General features: G+C 40.6%; 1 long non-coding RNA gene across 1 annotated transcript; it reads left to right on the top strand.

Moving 5' to 3' along the window:
• The first annotated feature begins 974 nt into the window (after positions 1-974).
• LOC149270599 (uncharacterized) lies at positions 975-2,283 on the top strand. Its single transcript, XR_016271694.1, has 2 exons — positions 975-1,216; positions 1,482-2,283. It is a non-coding gene; the product is annotated as an uncharacterized LOC149270599 (long non-coding RNA).
• Positions 2,284-6,126: the final 3,843 nt, after the last annotated feature.

Here is a 6,126-nt window from a genome sequence, read left to right on the forward strand (position 1 = left end):
AAAAGCAATTAATATTCATATACGGCCAGCGAAGACAATAAAATGGTGCGCCACACTACAAAGCTGGCAGACCACGTGGCAACAACCAACGCAGCTCCAAGCCAATTCAATGTGGCCTGGGAAATCAGAGTAGACCACTCAGGAACCGTCACGCATCACTGAGCAGCAGCTGGCATTGAAATTCTTGCACTCGTCCAAGTTTTGGTTGGTTATTTGGAAGTCATTAATGCAACTGCTGCTCCGCTTTGCTCGCCGAGGTGCATTGAAGCACAGCCGACACTCCATGGCGGACTCTGGGTCAGACGGACGCAATTGACTCGCACCGTGGGGTGTGATTTCGCACTCGGGCTATGTGTGTATGGGTGTATCAATTATTTGATTACCTTCATATGTCTAATGCTATTTGTTCTTACTCAAGCTCTTGCTTCAAATATTTGCTGTTAATTATCTTTCGCTAATTGCTGAATATAAAATTACTCTTATATTGGCTGTGTAGAAACTATGAGACAGATGGACACCCTGTATTTTGGTTAGTAAATAAATAATTTATAAAAACTCTCTAAAAATTAACTTTATATCTTAAAGTAACTTTAATTTTTTTTTTTTTTTTTTTTTTTTGGTTGCAATACTAAAAGAATTTTAAATTAGTATATAATCAGAAACTATAGAAGATTGTATTATTATTATTATTTTATTTATTTATAAAGCTATTTATTTTATAGCTAATTAAAAATAATTTCCTTCTGTACATAAGTAAATTCGTCTTTTGAAAGTCAGCTACAATAAATTAGTTCAAATAGCCAGGGGAAACACCCTGTAGTTATCTTAAGAATTAATTCAATGTGCTAAGCGTGCAAAGTTTAAATAAATCATTAAAATTTATGAATTTAATTGCCTTCAATTATTGCCACAGATAAAAAGCGTTGCTAACTACGATCGCAACTTGAACTGCCACCCATAAAAAAGCACTTGCAGTCGCTGCACTGCACTTGTATGCAGTTTCTATTTGGATTTGGATTTGATTTGATTTGATTCAGTTGTACGCGCTGAGTAGCAGATAATTCAATTCAATCAACGGTGGCCGCCCTAACATGAAATTACGAAAATTATGGACGCGGACGGCACAAAAAGTTGACTAACTTATTATTAAGGCGTTGCTAGACGAGAGGGGAGGGGCCGCGGCACTCCACTGGAGGAGGAATACTGTTTCGACTTGGTATGTGGTTATGGCAATTGTCACAGGACGGGACGGGTCGCTGCAAGTTAATTGACTGCTGCGCCAAGGGCCAACCAACTGTCGCGACTCCGGGTGCACTGAAATCAAATTACGAATATTGTTCAAAAATGATTGATTGGGCAGTTGTGTGCGCGCATTAGATGGCAATTTGTCTAGGATGCGATTTGGGTGCAGTGGCCCGTCAAGCGCGTGGGTTGGCCTGCCACTAGTGATATTGATATTAATATTGCATTTTGTGGCCCAGTTCCAGACGGCCAACAAACTGAAGCAGCAGCCACAGCCACAGCCACAGCCGCAGCAACAGCAGCCGCAGCAGCTGGCATACAACTTGAGGCAATTTGACACGCTTCAAACCAGTCTTTGGGCTGGTTTGCTTGCAACACTTTGTGCCGCCTTAATATTTGGGGCCAGTTGGTTTACAACTGTGCGGCGATTCGCCGCAGAAACTCTGCTGTAGCTGTGGATGACTTTCCCGTATGAAATAAATTGCCAAACGACCATGATCTGATAATGTGACTTAGGTTACGCACGTGCCACGCAACCAGGAACGCTCGCGCTTAACCTTCAACGTATTTGACATGGAAATTCTTAGCGTACGATAAGAATGGATTTCCATTTGCCCAAAAAAGTGACACATAAACCGCACAGCAGCAACTTGCAGCACGCTGTTAAGCTCAGATTCATGTCCATAAAGTGCGCACAAGCGAATGAAATGACGGCCGGCCAACTGGTTGGAGAGCATTGCCGGGTGCCGCGCCTCGCCATTTGGCCTCTGATATTAAAAACGAAAACAAAAAACATTCCTAAAAAAGCCGAAGTCAGCCAGCATTCATAAAAAAAACGCCACAAAAAGTCAGAGTTGCGCTCTTCAGCAGCCAACTGACCAACCAACGATCCCGAATCCAAAACGAAATCAAACCCAACACGTTGCTACGTCGCACAGTGGGGCCTCTGCCGGCAGAGCGTGGCAAAAATCAAAAAAGGTACTTTAAGCGATTTTTAAAAAGTTGATGTCATATGAAAATAAATCGATCTACTGGTTTGTAGCCGAAAGATTTTTGAAAATCGGTCAATTTTTAGGGTAGTTATAGCCCTTCAAAATTTGGGAAAGTCGCAAAGTTGTGAAAAGCAGCGAGTTTTTGTGAAAAATATCCCACTTGTCAATTGAATTGTAGGAAAAATCTTGCACCAATTTTTGCAGTGTTGGTTGCGATTTAAAGAATGGACTATTACTAATAGAATACAAAAAAAATTATGTTAATACGCCTCTTCATTGCGGAGCTGGTTTAAATTTACTAAACCTCTAAATTTGACCATTTTTTTTACCTAAAGTAGTCTATATCTTTTGAGTTCCGCCGAGTTCCGAGCATCGATTTATACACACGTGTTGCTGAATATGTCCTCTTTAATATAAATAAAACTTTTGCTGCCCCTAGGTGTCCCCCCGGGTTTCTAGAGCAAAAAACTAACCCAAAGTCGGCATAAAAACGCACAAAATGTACTAAAAAACTTCAAATTTGCATGCAGATGACTACTTTACAGAAAATGAAAAAAAAAAATTTTTTTTTTTAATTTATTTTTTAATATTTTTTTATTTGTTTTGTTATATTTATTGCATATAATTTAAATAAAATCAATTTCAACAAAAAAAAAAAAGCTAGTTTTTCATAGAAAAACATACATTTTAGGACAAAAATCACATTTTTCAGGTTTGAGGTAAAACTGTGAAGCACCCTGTTAACGCATCACCCTGTATTTTAGCCTATTTATAGCTTGAAGAATTCTCTGTCGAATGCTTTTTAAATTTTTGAAATATCTTGCTTGATTCAAAAGTTATGATTTTTGCAACGCAAAATGAGCAAAGGCCCCACTGTGCGTCGCGACTCCATGGGGCAGCCAGCTACGTGCGATGGCAACCGTTGCAAATGGAGTTGGCTGGCTGGACTGCTGTTCAAAGGTAAGCAAATAGCGCCGAGTATAACCCACGGTGAAATTGATTCGCATCTGGAGTCCTCTGCCAAAATGAGCGTATAAAATACAGGTGAGCTGTGCTGCGCTACTGCTGCCTTTGCTTTTAAGGATGCTGAAGCGAAGCGGGGCATTAAATTTGTACTCCATAAAATGTTATAAAATACAGTACAGATTTTGTTACTTTATCGAGGGAGCGGCTCAGATTGGGGCCGGTGCTGGTCAAATTATGCACAAGCTGGTGAGTGATACATAAAAATAGTCAAATCATTAAATGGTACTGACTTTTAAGTAGCTACTTCTTCCAAACGAAAAATGACACCAGATTTCTGCGGAATTAGGAAGCTTAAGTTTATACTTGAAATAAAATTTATTTGCTCCTGTAGATCAACAAAAAAGGAAAATTATATCGCTGATGTCAGCTTGTAGCATTACAAGAGCTTTATTTAAGAACTAGCTAGCCTAGTGTCGATTTAACATTGTTTGACTATTTATATTGACAATTCGATATGTACTATGCAAACTAAACTGATTTTAAAGTTAACTCATAAAACTTGTTGTATTGATGTCAGATTAAGCTCGTTAAGATTTATGCCATTTTACTTGTGTTGAAAAGTCGGCATACTCTAAACACCCTGACTGTCGAAGCTCGAACGAATTGCCTTTGGGAAAAAAGGATTCTAATTGGAATTGTGATATATGTATGCTAAAATATGTCTGCTAGACTGGCGACCTTCGTTATATATGTATATTTTCTCATATTTCAGCTACGTGTATTGTTTGTGCCCTATGTGAAGGTCGCGTCTGTGCTCACGCCCAATCACCGCGAGTCAGGTGCGAGATGAAGGAAAAACAACAACAAATGTCGCTCAAGTGTCGCACGATTAGGGCTCTCTCTGCGCCGTACGCATCGCTATCTAAATGTCGACCTGTCAGCTTCAGTTTCACTTTCAAATTCATGCAATGACAGCAACGAAAAATGTCCACAATGCCTGTCAAACAATCTGCCATCGAAATAACAAAGGTCACAGCTGAAACTTTTCAATTGATTGATCGGATAGGCTCTGTGGCTCTATGGCAGCTAGCAACCAGCTGCCCAGACCGACCCTTGACTATTCAGCTCAGATTATCAAGGTTAATTAGCAGTGCGCAGCAGTGTTGCTCAGATTAGAGCAGAGAAATGCAGTAAAATTGCTTTGGCCAAGTTACAAGCTGCCCTCTGCCCAGCGCTGACCTGCAGCAAAGTTTATGGAATAAAAAAAATATATATACGTATATACAAAATGAAAAAGATAATTAAGCTGGGTAAATAGAGCAAAAGGGAATTATGAAAGAACGTAGGAGAGAAAAACGCGCAGCATTAAGCAGGTATAAGAAACTAGGAGGAATTGGATAGAAAGGGATTCCAGTGGAGCTATGCTAAGAATTCCTATTACTGGCTAATTGCGCTGTGCCGGCCCGTCGCCATGCTTTGATTGCGAGAAGGTCCTTATTAATTGCAGGCAATCCTCTTGCATGCCAATTATTGCATTATCTTTTCGTTATTGCTGACTAAATGCCGCAATCGATTTTGAATAAACGACATGGAGTAATCGAATTGTCACTAGCAATCACAGCATGAAAATTGCGTGAAAGCTCGCAATTGGATTGAAAACCGAATGAAAATGCGTCGGATCGAATTGGAATCAAGTGGGTTGCATGGAAAACAATGCAACTTGTTAGCGCTATTAACGACAACAGCGGCAAATCGACTGCAACACTTACAAAAGCAACAACAGCAACAAAGCACACACATTCACCAAGACACACACTTAGCGAATGCCGCAGTGACGCATGCGAGTGGCACATGTTGCGTATACGCAATTTCTGGTTCGTCAGCCTTGGGTGGGTCCGAAAAAAACAAAAACAAAAACAAAATGAAATACAAAACCAGTTGCAGCTGTGCAACGTGTTGATTAGAGCAACTTGCGTGTGCTAACAAATTGTAAGTCAATGCCATGGCTGAAGTTCAACACACACACACACACACAAAACTTGCAAATGAATGGAGTGTGCAATGCATTGGAGACTAATCGCTGTGTGTGTAATGTCGAGTTCAATGCCTTTCACGTAAGCAGTTCTTGTGGGAACGCACAGCATATATTTTCCAATTGCAACTCACTGGACCCCTCAGAAATTACATTAGAGTATGTGTCCTATGCCCTTCAATTAATTTAGAATAAAAAGTCTACATTATAATAATCTAAAAAACTTGTGAAAATTGTTTAACCATTTTATGAACTCTCATTAGCTTAAATTTGCTAAAACATATTAGGCTGGTCAAATGTCATTTGATATCTGGGACCGTGTCTGCATCTTAAATATGCCTAATTTATATCCCTGATTGGCATTCGGCAATTGCATTGCTGCAATTGTATTTTCATGTTCATTTATTTTGGTCAGCAGCAACAGCAACAACTACAAAATGTTTGCACTCAGTGTCGGAAGTGGGCAATATTATTAACCATATCAATTGCCTAAGTGCAACACCTTTGCGCATGCGCAACCGGGCGATAGGCAAGCGCTTGGCCTGGTCAACTTATGCGGGCGGGTGGTCACTCATTTGGAATTGCAATCGCAGGCGCCGTTAACGTTAGTTGTTGGCTTAGTCGTTACCGTTGCTGTTGCCGTTACCGTTGCCATCGTAAAAGTGCAAAGTCACGGATGAACGAGTCGACAGCTGGCAGTTGGCTGACAGTTGGAGTTGCCGTTGGAGCCGGTGGAACTTTGCTTCAGCGATTCGTTTTAATTGATTTTGTTGTGTCTGGTCTGTTGGTCGATTGCAGCAGGAACGGCAACGCCTGCACCACCGGCAACCACAGCCACACAGCATGCACCAACCGACCTACAGCCGATGAGTTGCTAAACTAAATTTGCGCTTG

Source organism: Drosophila arizonae, chromosome 2, assembly GCF_054131065.1.
Source record: "Drosophila arizonae isolate 15081-1271.41 chromosome 2, UAZ_ARI_1.0, whole genome shotgun sequence".
Classification (NCBI taxonomy): Eukaryota; Metazoa; Arthropoda; class Insecta; order Diptera; family Drosophilidae; genus Drosophila; species Drosophila arizonae.